General features: G+C 31.4%; 1 protein-coding gene across 1 annotated transcript in view; it reads left to right on the forward strand.

Annotated features, from left to right (window-relative positions):
• Positions 1-207: 207 nt before the first annotated feature.
• The window catches only part of LOC114880931 (metabotropic glutamate receptor 8-like), a 207,224-nt gene continuing 192,610 nt past the window's right edge, over positions 208-14,821 (forward strand). Inside the window, exon 1 of the mRNA XM_046287428.1 lies at positions 208-511. The gene's annotated coding sequence lies outside the window, so the exon portion shown is untranslated. The remainder of the gene's footprint in view (positions 512-14,821) is intronic.

Raw genomic sequence — 14,821 nt, forward strand, 5'->3', positions numbered from 1 at the left:
GTAAGAAAAGTTATCGAGTGCTGTTTTCGTGGCTCATCCGACAATGAAAAGTCGATCGGTCGAGAGGAGAGGATGAACACCTCTTTTTCGAAACGCACCACTAGCCCATCCCTAGGTGGCTGCTAGCTCGACCGGCGCGGCGCACGCGCCCCAACGCCCCCGACTATAAGAATCCGATCGGCACTGGTAGCGACTTCAGTTTACCCCGTAGTGGCAGCCGGTGTTGTGGTGCTGGTTGTCGTGTCGCTTCAGCATCGTTCGAGCCCTTCCGTCGATGACGTCCTCGGTATGTTGCTTCTCGCGTATCACTGACAAAGAACGTACCGCGGAGCAAGGGAAGAACAGAGAAGGAGACAGTGTGCGCGCGAAAGAGAGAGGGAAGGGGGTGTGGGAAATAGAGAAGGTAGAGGAGAAAAAGAGACCGGTTTCTACTCTTTTCTCCATACCCCTTTTCTGAGAGAGCCGAGCGTCGTCAACGTCACCAACGACGTGGATATCCTGGACGATCAGCGTACGTTCACATCGAAAGAAACGATCGTATACTTTTGTAGTGGCTGCCCGTTTGTTTCCTTATTTTCGCCTGTAGTGACTGTGACCATGGTTCCTGCGCTTCACCGGAAACACTATCCCTTTTGGAATTCCTATCGACGGATCCTTCCGTCCTGATGGAAACTAGTAAATACACCATCCGTATTGTAACGATTCGTACAAAAAGGGGGAAACTTCCTATTCCAATTTCGTTTAACAAACTCACGTTCCTAGCTGTTTTCTGTACACCAGTCGGATACATTGACTCGTGTCAATCAGGTTTTCCGCTGTTACCGAGTGAATCTATAGTAAGATTAGCCCCAGTTCGTTGCCGTCGGAAAATCGTTGACGTACTTTCATAAACGTTAATGACTTATGAAACAGGAACTTTCGTAATTTTTACCTTAATTGAATTCAGAAGTACGTACCGAAGCAACGTCCTTTCCGCTTTTCTGAAGTTTGAAAATTTGTTAACTTGAAACTTTAATAACGGTACTTTAAACACTTTTTTTTTTTAATGCTTTTGTACAGCAGTAAACTGGTGTAGTCGTTTATGTTAAATAAAATTGTAAAGAGGTGTATAAAAAACAGCGCATTGAATGAAAGCGAATAAACTTAAAATTTTACTACTTAATCAAGACGTTTTTTGAATAGAACCGTCCGAATATTGCATCGATTTTTCTATCGTCGAATCGAATGTTTCACTTTACTATTTTCCATTTAACGCAATATCGATGAAAATGGGATTTCACCCGTGTGTAGTATTTGGAGTAGAAATGAGAATATCCTGTAGTTTGAACGATCTTTCCGAGAAGGAATTTAAATGTTCGTGTTTGCTGATATATCTATTAATCATTCAAAATTTTCTTTCTTAATTATTTTTAACCATTCTTTTATGTGTGTGTATAAATGCAAAATTTTTTTTCATTTGCAAGATATGTATTAATTTCATTGTTGTGACAAGTATACCTACTGCATTTACAAAAGAACACACAGAACTAGAACATGTAGTTGTGAATTTTATAACTTAATATCATGTTTGAATAAATAAATTTAGTGAATGTTATTTCTGAACGTCGATTCTTATCTTTTCTAAACTTTTTTAAATTTACAGAAATTTATAATTGAAGAAATTAGTAATCTGATATAACATTTGACAAAAATGTATGTAGAATGGATTAAGATTACTTTTTCTTTTTAATCTTTGGACGGCGGACCACGAAGAGAGCAAAAATTTTAATTATTTTCATTTTCTAAATTGTACACTGTTCCTTTGAAAATTATTTTTCCAATGTATGAAACTCATTCGTTTGAAAAATTGTACATTTAATTTTCGGTTAATATCCTTGTATATCTTTCCGCTGTTCAAGGGTTAACTTGAACATGTTAAATATGCTAATTTTTGAAACATTATAAAAAGAAAGAAAACTAAAAGAAATATGGGAACTTGTTCTTACAGAATAAAAAAATGTAATTCTGTTTACATATTTTTTTAAAAAACAGAGTCCTTTAGTTTCTGTTTTGACCAAAACATAAAAAAAATGTTAACATTTTAAACGAAATTACACTTTTGTATTGTAGATTGAAGATTCTTGTAGCTTGTTTAAAAATAATTTCAAATTTTATATACATAAAGTGTAAAATTTATCACGTGTACAACACTGGAACATCTTTTAGGAATTTAATATGAATACCGTAAGTAATGATAAAATTGAGCTGTTATTTCTAATCAGAAGATAATTGATATTTAATTAGCATTAGCGTAACTAAGATTTTTTCCTGGGGTGGACTAAGTCCCTTAGATTTACTAAAAGTGTCAAGTGTCCAATATTATTTAATTTTAACTTAATCCTTTGCACTTCAAGCAGCAGACTCTTGTTATATTGCAACGGATGAGGCAGAACATTTTGCAAACTTCCAAACTTCAGTTGGAGCTGAAAAGGGAAATAAAATTGTATAATTTTTATCGTAGGCTATGATGGTGGAAGAGTGGCACTAGTATGCTTAAAAATCCGTATGAAGATCAAATCGCTTATGGGACAATACAACGAGAGTTCATTGTAGTCCGCCCCAAACAATTTTTACGTCTACAAATGCATAGGCAGAACAACTGACATTAAAAGTGCAAAAGGTTCATTCTAAAAATTCCTGTTATTAACAATTTTACATAATAAGAACCTTATCATATCTTTTATTTTTAATTGTATTGTTAGTAGAATTTTGGCTTCAGAATTTATCTTTATTAAGATTAGATTTTACATGGCCTACCTGCTCCTTACTCAGTTCCAACAATGTGAATTAGCTGTATTATACATACATTAATATTCAATTAATTAAGAAATCGATATAAGACTTATAATTGTTTTATTACACGATATTTCTACGGAACCTAATATTTACAGAGAAAACTTAATATTCCAGTTGTATTTATATTTTTTATACATGCAATATTCCACAGGATGTAAGATTATCTTACAGTCTCGGTCAACTTGGGCTTACTTTAGTTAACCCTTTAAGTGAGAAAAGCGTATTACACGTACGCTTCATATACGAGTATCCATTAACCCCTGGACGGCGGCGTACCATGGGGAGAGCCACAATTTCAATTTAATTCTATATTTTATGTTATTTCCATTTTCTAAATTTTATGCTGTTTCTTTAAAAATTATTTTTCCAACATATGAAATTCTTTAGGTTAATATTCTAGTACATATATTTTGGAAATTTTGGGTTTCGATTGACCCAGACTCCGCTATTCAAGAGTAAGGCGTAAAGAAAATGTTTCTTAAAGCCAACAAATACATGTAAATTGTTATCTATCTTTATCAAAAACTATTAATGTTTATAAAAAACTATTTAACCATTATAATAGGTTGCTGAATTCGTCTACTTATAGTACAATAAATCTTATTCCAAATATTTTGTCATAAAATTAACGAATGACTGATTTCAAGTGGCCAATTTTATTGACTCTTGTATATCGTGCGGCGACCAATCAAATACAGTGAAATCAACATACAGTGGACTCTCGTCATATTGTCACACGAGCAATTTGCTCTTCACATGAATTTTCAAGCATACTGTTGCCACATTTTCACTATTATAGCCTTCGAAAATGATACAATTTTATCCCCCTTTTCTCCTCCAACTGAAATGACAAAGGGTACGTTTCAGGAAAAAATTAATTTACGTATTTCCTACGAATTCTTGTCGTGCACTTATGTAACAGATAAAAGGTATGCTTGGGTTAAAAGTAAATTGCGAAGTAAAAATCCATTTTTAGTAGGAATTTATTAAGAATTCCTATCAGAATCGGATTAAGATTTCTGAAGCCAGGGGCTATCTAAGCTTTGAGCAATAGTAAACAAAATTTGGTTCAATATATTTGGACATAGTAAATGGAAGGTTTAGAAGGGAACCCGGGGTTGTTCCATCCCTTCATAGACCTGCCCTTCATTCAGCGCTGATTCTTATCGCTCGTCCCAAAGTATAAATATCACAATTGATTATAATAGGCGGATTATTTTTAAGTGATTTCATATAGAATACTTTGGGACTGATTGATTATGATAACAATAGCCGACTAATCACACTATCCGTGATTATAACTACCGATTTCACTTTAATTTGAATGTTAAAAATTATTTCAATGTTTTCTTACCTTTGACAATGCAAAATTCTAATTTTAGAAACATCGCAGCGTAAAATGATGGTTTCCTTTTACAGCGCGTCGCTATCAAAAGATTCAAAGAAAGTGTAGGAGAAGTAATGTCCCATCACACAGCTTATTTTTCCATATCCTTTATCTTCGAAGACAGGAAGTTATACATATGTTAGGCTTTCTTTGGATCTTCTAGGCTCTCCCTAGATTCTTCCACGATCGAGAACAAACGCTGAGAAGCTAGTTCCTCTTACTCTCTCCTTAACACATAAACAACGGAGTCTGGGTTAATTGTGATGCAAACTTACAAAACTTATACAGACATATTAACTTAAATTAGAAGAATAATTTTTAAAGGAACAGTGTAAAATTATGGAAATGAAAATAATTAAAATGGTGGCTCTCTCCATGGTCCGCCGTTCGAGGGTTAATCAAGAGAAGTCTACGTTGTACCCGAGTGCACATATTTATAAAACAAAAAGAGTATCCACCTTCTTATGCATAAATTTCATATAAATTTTAACAATATTACATACCTGAATACTTGTGGGATCATCAGAATTATTACTACTGTGCTTACCATCTTCAATTCGGCAGATTTATAACCATCATTAAGGACTTAAACATTTTATAAAATAATTTTTAACAAAAAAAACATCCGACTTCGAAATGCACTAAAAAGTGTAAAATAATTTCTATCTCATTTATACCAATATTCCATAGCTATTAATAATATCTACTTAATCGTTGAATAGGCTACCAAATACATTTCAAAGTTTTCGGAGGCGGCGTAAAATTAAAAACTTTTCTTCTACTAGGAAGATCCTAACTCCGGAGTCGGCAACCTATAATAAATCACCCATTTGATAATTTCAAGTAAACCCATTGCGAATTAACTGTACTGCAGTTCACGAGTGACCGTACTTAACTCGCGCAGCTAGTGACCTACTGACGTCTAGGGAGATTTTTAATAGTGCGTGTGATTGCCCTTTAAAGCTTGCTTCTTACTTTGCCTTCACATCATTTTTTTTTGCGACAAATAATAGGAATTTCATTGCATCGTGAAACTTTACAATATCATCACCGGTTATCAGTTATCGTACGTCATATATTTCTGCCCACCATTTATATGATCGCAAAGTATAATAAGAAGCAAGCTGTAGAGGGGAATACCACACGTTATTAAAAATCTCTCTAGACCTAGTGAGCGGCACGAGTTAAGTATGATCTCTTGTGAACTGCAGTATAGTGCATGTACATCAGGAGTGCTGCCAATTTCTCATACAATCGTTACAATTACAAATGTTTTCAGCCGGACCTATAACGTTCCGCTTTCCCCCTTACGACTTATTAATTACCAAGTTTGCCATACCGCAATCAAATCGTTATTGGCAGCATCGTTTGTTCGGGTATTTTTAATTTTGCGCCGCCTCCGAAAACTTTGAAATGTATTTGGTATCCTATTCAACGATTAAGTAGATATTATTAATAGCTATGGAATATTGGTATAAATGAAATAGAAATTATTTTACACTTTTTAGTGCATTTCGAAGTCGGATGTTTTTTTTGTTAAAAATTATTTTATTTCACACTTTTTAGTGGAACCAGTAGTAATTGTAGGATAGTGTAAGGTGATTTTAGATTTCTGTTACTTAGCTAATAACCATAAACCGAAAAAAAATTGACCGAATTTAAGTTGTTAATAAACAACAGATTTCATAAATTTTTGCAAGTGAGATCATCGCGGATATACCTGCTACTAAATGTGAAAGGTTTCATCGCTATCGGTACATTTCCTGCAGCATAAACGCCGGAAGATATAAATGAAGTATTACGTATTTTGCGATAAAAGTCGTTAGAAATGAAAAAATACAAAAATTTTTTTACAGGACCAATGGGGAGTTATAACTCTATAAGACGCAAAAAGTTTCGTTCCGATTGGTCCATCCGTCTCGGAATAATCGGCGAACATACATAAACAAAAAAAAAATAAAAAAAAATATATACACATCGAATTGAGTATCCTCCTCCTTTTCGAAGTCGGATGAAAAACAGAATTAATGAAATATGTGAAGTTGAAGTCGTAACAACATATAGTTAAAAAGAATAACAATGTGCATATAAACAATTTCAGTACTAGTGGACTCTCGTTATATTGCCACATGAGCGATTTGATGTTGACATGAAATTTAAAGCATACCATTGCCACCTTTCCACCACCTTAGTCGAAGAAAATTATACATTTCTATCTCTCCTCCACCCTTTAAATGAATGTTTGGAAGCTTGAACGAGAGCCTACTGTAGTTAGATTATAAATATTCCAAAGACGTTTATAGACTTTCTCATCATAAATAAAGAAATTTAATAATAATAATCTTTATATATATAATTCTTCTGTGCGTGTGTATGTGACTGAACTCCTCCTAAACGGCTGGACCGATTTTAATGAAATTTTTTGTGTGTTCAAGTGGATTCGAGAATGGTTTAGATTCACAATTCGGTCCACTACAAAATGTCTTTTTAATTAATTTTTTATTTATAAGTTGTTGTTGATCTTGGAATGTTTTACATTGGATCTGGCAGACAGCGCTGCGATCGCGGTGTCGAATATTCCAAAATATTTTATTTTACTTCCAGTTTGTCCCGATAATTGATAAGTCGAATTGTGGTAACTGTACACGTGATGACGTCAGGTATTGTAATAACTTTTTTTATAAAAATTTTCATCAAAACGGTATAGATTGTTACAATTTATACAAAAAAGTTTGAAATTTTCGGATTTAAGACGTGTGTACTTACAGGACAACGTCTGTCGGGTCCGCTAGTAATATATAAAATATTGATACGGTTATAGCCATCAATAAACTCAGAATATACGAGAAAAAAGTGTAAAAAAAAAAAATAGCAATAACACGATCAAAACATTTTGTGTTGTCTTCGTCAAAATTTAAAGCACGTTGTCTAATTTATACACAAGCATTGGTGAGCAAATATTTAGAAACACGATATAATATTTACTACTGGAACAAGTAAATATGATTCATAGAAGTTTTTTAGCAATTAAATTCAACATGAGAAATTGTTCGTGTATACTGATATTAACACTAATAACTACCGACGTTTGATGCACACTGATTTTTAAGTTGGAAATAATGTAGAAAATTAAGTAGATAAGGGATGAAACATAATTTAATATATACATCCATTCTTTATCTCGACAATAGCCAACATATATTTCAGCAATAATACCTCGATAAAATTTATAAATTAAAGCATGAAACTTGAAATCAGTCATTTTTACTGATTTGGTAGTTCTAGATTGCGTTATATTAACAGATAGTTAAATGGTATTTTTTTTTGTTTGAGATGCTAGACTGAAATCTGATTAAGTATTATTTTATTCCAGGAATAAATCATTTTAAATTCTGAATTTTTTTTACTTTCAATTAATGTATAAATCGTTTTTAATTATTTTGACAATAAATTTCATGTTTTTAAGGAAAATAATATTAATATTCTGTGTATTGAAGTTGTAGGTACATAGATTTAGGCACTTTTCAAATGACATTGTTTGAAATATTATTTCAAATAACACATTATTCTATTTTTTAAATAAAATTATATTATTTTATATCAAAAGATAATTTTGAGAATATTCATCTCGCATTTAAAATAATAAAATAATGAGATACTCAATCATTTAGCCAACAATGATTTTCAATTGTATCGTGATTACTTTTCTGACATTACAGTTTTATAAAACAATTACGAAAATTATGAAAGCTAATAACTATAATTAGTTAATATTTGTAATATATAAAAAATTAAAACTGCTACATTTGAAATGAATATTCCAAGTGTTAATTATTCCAATAATATGCTCCATACTATGGCCACATAGAATAAATTTTGTTGTTTCAAAGCATATACTGTATACATATTTCTAATATTTACTTTTATACTTTTTATTTGTGCTAAAATTAGAAGAAGGTATTTTCTTCTAATTCTTTCTTTTATATGAATTTATAAGTTATCATAATGATTTTCTTTAAACACATATAGTGGACTATCGTTATATTGCCACGTGAACGTCAAATCGTTCACGTGAATTTTTAAGCATATTAGTGCCATTTTTCCACCACCACAGCCTACGAAAATATTGCACTTCTATTCTCTCATATTTCCAAATGAGAGTTTAGAAGTTGGAAAAATGTTCCTCGGTAATATAACGAGAGAGTCATGTTATACATTAAGAATTTTATGTTTTTAAATGAGTTTTATTTTTTTTCATTCGAAAATGAAGCGATAAATGGTTCTAGCCTTATTATCCAAACGTAAGAAGAAATAAATCCATTGACATTCTTATAGGATAAAATAAACTGCTTTTCTGTATTAAAAGATTATCCGATAATAGGAGACGGTTTTCTAACAGACTCACTTGTGTGTTCTATGCCTGTAGAACAATTGTTACGTTTTATTACGTTTATTAAGACGATTCTAGATAAAAATCCATTATTAATTATCTTTTGTTAGGCTAAAATAAAATCTATTATTAGTGAAGTAAAAGAACTTTGCTTAAAGCAAGTTGTAAACAGTTTTTGGAATAATACATTTTCCTTTTGCAAAATTTGAAATAAGGGTGTAATAAAATCGTTCATTTATCGAAATTGCTATCATTTCAACGAAATCGATACTTTCTATCTTGTCATATAACAGTATTGGAAAGAATGGATCGAAGTGTCATTTGAAATAGCTATCTTTTATTTTCATTTCAAATAAAATTTGCTCAGCCCTGGTTGTACTACGTTAAATAAGCTTCATCAGAGTGTATCAAGAATTCTTTTGAAGTGTAAATTGTATAAACCTTCTTAATTGAACGAAATTACATGTTCAATCAGGCATATAGCATTTTCAACAATTTAATATGAAAGAATCCTTTAGTGATATAATGATGTTTTTTACTGTACCCTGTATAATACTTTTAAATCACTCTAAACAAAAAAGGTTTAAAAAAGGAAGTTACAATTTCATCAAATAATACAATTAAAAGTACAATACTATTCAAAAGATTGAAAGTATAATTAAATAGAATTTTAAAAGAATAAATTGTAGATCGTTTATTGGAATCGAAATCTTACATGCTATACCACATTACTCACAATATGTAATTAACATTTTTTTTTACTAATGGTATTTCCAATATATTAACCCTTGAATATCAGAGCTTGGGTCAACCATGACCCAAATTTAGAAAACGTATACATATAAGGACATTAAAGTACAGTTAAATGCACAGTTGATAAACGAAAGAGTTTCATATATTAGAAGAATAATTTTCAAAGGAATACAAAATTAATTTAAAATTATGGCTCTCTCCATGGTCTGCCGTCCGAGGGTTATTAAGAAGATATGACTGTTATTATTTAAACAGTAGTGTGTTTTTTATAGCATTTGTAGACATGATTTTTTTAAATTACGCCCAATAATAACTAAATAATACTTAAATAATATTGGTATAATCTTGGAATATTTATTTTTAAATAAAAAGTCTCGTCCAAATGTCTAAAGTCTGAACTCAACTTTATATCAACTTGATAATAGTATTAAAAGCTTTTTTGCTCTCAGATTTTTTATTGCAAGAAAAAATATATTAGGTACCCTATTTTACCCTATCTTGCCTAACTTTCTCACACATAGTTTTGATACAACAATTACATATACAATTGAATGAGTCAAAAAGTATTAATACTTGAAATAATTCGTTATCACTTGCTCCTATCAAAAAACGGTTTAAATGAATAACGTGGCATTAAAAGAAATGCATCAGATAGACGCAACTAGATTTGTTTATATTTTATATTTTTTGAAATTTCAAGGTGAAAGGTTTAAAAAAGTGGAAGTATACAGGGTGTCTCATTTTAATCTTTACCTGCGATCTTCTCGAAAAATATTCATTTTTCGAAAAAAAGTGTTTAAATGAAACACACTCTGTTCGAAGGGGGACATGCAATGGTGGACACTGTTTGTTTCTACATGGAGGCGCCTCCGAGATTTGAAGATGACCTTTGTTTTTTTAAATGGAATGGGGTACTTTTTTATGCATCAAACGATATAGCTGGACATTCTTTATAAAAAAGTACTAACCTATGTATGTCGAAAAGCTAAATAATTCTAAAATTCGTACTGACATTAGCGTTTATTTACAAGTATCATTAACAAGTAACATTTTTGAAATCGATGAAGTAAGGACTGGCCTACGTTATTTAATGTAACAGCTGATATTTTGCCACATTCGTCAATAATACGCTGCTTCATATCAGTCACTGTAGTAGAATTATTTAAACTGAAATATCTCCTAAACTACCAGCTTTTTAACATACATAGGTCAGTACTTTGTTATAAAGAATGTCTAGCTACATTGTTTGATGCATAAAAAAGTACCCCATTCCATTTAAGAAAACAAAGGTCACCTTCAAATCTCGGAGGCGCCACCATGTAGAAACAAACAGTGTCCACCATTGCATGTCCACCTTCGAACAGAGTATGTTTCGTTTAAACACTTTTTTGTTTAAAAAAAGTCGCAGGTAAAGATTAAAATGAGACACCCTGTATATGAAATGGAATATTTGTTATAGAAGCAGAAAATTTGTCAAACTTCCGACTCTCATTTGTAAGGCCGGGGGGGGGGGGGGGGCAGAAGCGTATCATTTTGTGCATAGGCTATAGTGGTGGAAAAGCAGTACTAGTATGTTTGAAAATCTACGTGAAAATCAGATTACTACCGCGGCAATACAACGAGAGTCTACTGTATTAGTGTCGTTCTTTCATCATCACAAATCCCTACCTCTTGTCCCCCCCCTTAAATGGGAGCTAGGCAGCTTGACTTTTCCGCTGCTACAACTCCATCCGAGGCAATGTAACGAGAGTCTACTATACGGATTATGCAAAGCGTAACTAGTAAGTTAATTGTTATTATATCTGCATACACATTGCTTACAGGGTTTCTTTTCTCACTGATCATGCACAGGAAATTCATTTAACCATGATTTCTGTCTCAAAGCAATTCGCAAATTCAACGAGCTATACTTAATTACTCTGAATCTGCAGTAAAACAGGAGCTTATGTTCACTTGTTACCAACTGTACATTTCAAAACAGTTCGCAATCGAAATTCTGTTATATGCCCATTGAACTCTAACGTAAGTGTACGATTAGTAGTTTCGAAGTATTGATTTCAGCAGATTTCGTCTGAAACGTTATAAAGGAAGCCTGATAGCCGATCAACGTGTCAAACGTTACTTCTTCCTAGTATTAAAACGTAATTGGACGTTTATTTCTTTATCGTATAAAGCAGGTTCAATTGAAATTAACGAAAAAGCTTTTAGTAATTCTTTCATTGAAGAATGAGGGCAATCTACGTCCAGAAGTGATATAAATTGTAAAGAAAAGTTTAATTTAAAGCAGATCTGAAGTAGGTAGGTGTACATGAAATTAGATATTTTGAAGACATGTTATTTTCCAAGTGAGCAACCTGAGAAGAATGTACAGTCCTGCTTAAAAATCATAAGGAATTTATTAAAATTTTATGAAGATATTAAACTAATTAGAAATGTTAAAATATTGAAAATGAAACAGTTTCTTTATACCTTATACAATTACATATATATATACATACATATAATATTAAATCTGTGCAACAATGTATTAAAAATCTAATAAAAAATCAGTAATATTAATTAAATCTTCTTTTCATTTATATATTCTTTGTTTTACAATTAGTCTTCGAATGGCGAACTGAGGAATAATCAATTTTAATTTAATTCTGTATTTTTTATCATTCTCATTTTTTAAATCCTTCAATATTTCTTCAAATATTATTTTTATGATATATGAAATCATTTTATTTAAACATCATACGTTTAATTTGGGTCACAATCCGGTGGCGCAATCATAATTTTTCGACAGTGAGGTAAAGAATTTTTTTCTTACCTTATTAGTATCGTGATAATATGTATTAACACTCATTTTTTAAATTTTTGTTTATTCACAACAAGGATTTCTGAAATATCTAAAAATATTTAAAAATATTTTTAAAAAAAGGACAATTTCTTAACCCCCCCCCGTCGAATTGCGCTACTCACGATCAAACTATATAATTTACATAATATAATTAAATATTATTAAAGTGTACTATAATTTTTAAACAACTGTATACATCTGTAAATGTATCAATTATACAGAGGATAAGCTTAAACAAGAAAAGCACCCACGGTATTTAAATAGAGTATTTAAACGCGTGTTTGAATTCTGTGACGAGAAATGCAATCAACGTTATGTAAGTACTCGCGTCTGGCAACCTCGACTGCAGTTTAAACTTTAGCACTGCACTGTTGTTGCTCCAAAGCAAAGATACATTGTTTAGCTAAACTAAATTATGAAATAAAAAGAAGTTCGAGACCACTTACTTGTTTTCGTAAAATGAAAAGTGCTAAAATATTAACGATGTTCACATATGTATGTTTGTACGTTGAAGTTTAATTATCAAAAATAGAATAAAATTAATCCACTGTTTCCACACTCTCGACCGAATGTAACTTTTAAACTGTGGACAATTTTCCAACGACATAACCTTCAAGGTACAATCAGTCACAGAAATATTAATATAGTTTTGAGTATTACGTTTTATATTTTAATTAAATATACTATAAATAAGAATAACGTATTCGGCAGAAGTTTAGTATGGTGACAACGCCTTACAGGGGTATGACATATATAGTTATGAAGAGTGAGTCGAGGGGAGTAAAAATCCGAAATAATTATTTTGAGGAAATGAACGGTTTGTGAGATATTTGCAAAAAACTGCTACTACCACTACATCGGAATCTTACGTATTCGTGAACGTCCCTGGCAGCGGATGTGCTGGCGTGGTGCGACCGCTTATGTACTGCTTTATTACTATATCTACATTGATCTACATTGATCTACATTAGATATAATGTAATATACATTTAATAAAAGTATCATTAGGGTTAGGTTTAGGGTTAGGGTTAGGGTTAGGATTAGGATTAGGTTAGCCCCCTGTGCGTTGTCACCATACTAAACCGCCGCCACGTATTCTTTTATATTCTGTTACAATTTTTAATTAGAATAAATGGAGAGATCATTAATTTATTTCATTTAAAACGTAGTTTAACACGTTCGCAACCGACATGTGAACAGACGACGCGACGAACATTGCCGATAATTGTTGATAATTGCCGATCGACTTCGGGCGGAATTGCCGGCAGCTAGTACATACAAATACACTCCAGGCTAATAAACATTTTTTAACTTTTAATTCTTTTATACCTATCTTCTTAACAGTGACTGGCACGCTGATTTGTCTTTACAAATCTTATCAATATTATCTTTACAATATTTCAATATATTCTTTATCCATAATTTCAAGTATCTAATACGAGTATTTCTAATCAAGTAAATCAAAGAAGTTTTAATAATATGATTGATGAATTCCTATAGAAATACAAGCATATGGGTGACGTGACAGTCAAAGTATTAAAAATCAATAAAATTTCATAACACCCACACACCCAAAGTTTCTTCTTTACATTTTGCACTGAAAATGCATATTTTTTGGCTATAATTACACCTTTGTACACGATTAATGTTGAAATATTTGCACAGAGAGAAGGTTAAATAATGAGAAGGAAATGAAGTAACGAGCATCTCTAAAGTCATACAAGTATATGGATACCAGGTGTACTTCACAAGTTTCCAATTTTTAGAGAATCAAAGAAACAATATAACGAAATGAACTGTACAAGAATAAAAAGCACGTCTTTTGATATGCTTCAATCAGCGTCTTTTCACCATCAATACAAAAATTCGTTCGACGAAATTGAAAAATCAGTTTCTGAAAGGTAGAATCAGGTCTTTGTCAATTTAGTATATCTATGAATTAAAGTTGAAAAAGTTTCAATTTTTAAATTCGATACTGTTTCCTTGAATATTATTTCTCTGATGTATGAAATTATTTTATTTAAAAATTGAAGCTTAATTTTAGCCTATTCACTGTTTTGTAGATTTGGATCATACCTGACTCAACTGTCGTTGTTTGAAGATTAAAAGTTAGTTGCTGCATTTAAGTTGTTAAACTCGAAAATTGATTTTTAAGAAAAATGCAAATTTTTAATTTTGGAGATATTTTCAGCTTAAATAGAGTAGATAATAGTTGCTCCATTGCTCTTAACACTACAAATAATATTATTATTAAATATTATATGCTATTACAATAATTATTATAAGAAAAAAGTTTAATATATTTAAACGATTAAAGCGATAATGTCTCTTGAAACACATTTGTAATCGTAAGTATTATGGATGTTTCCTAGTTTGTTTTGAAAACTAAAACTGTAGCAGAAAATCTAATTACACCCTCTGATAGAGCAGATATTCTTATGAATTCAGCATATAAAGAAGCGTCTATTGAAAATGAGTGATCCAAATACGTGTTGAATAGTGTAATTTATCCATTACTTCTATAGCTACCAGTAGGAAGTGCCAAGTGTTTTTTTGCTTTTAATGTTTTATCCATGAAATGGAAAACAACTAAATTGAACCACACTGATAACTG

This window comes from Osmia bicornis, chromosome 10, assembly GCF_907164935.1.
Source record: "Osmia bicornis bicornis chromosome 10, iOsmBic2.1, whole genome shotgun sequence".
NCBI lineage: Eukaryota > Metazoa > Arthropoda > Insecta > Hymenoptera > Megachilidae > Osmia > Osmia bicornis.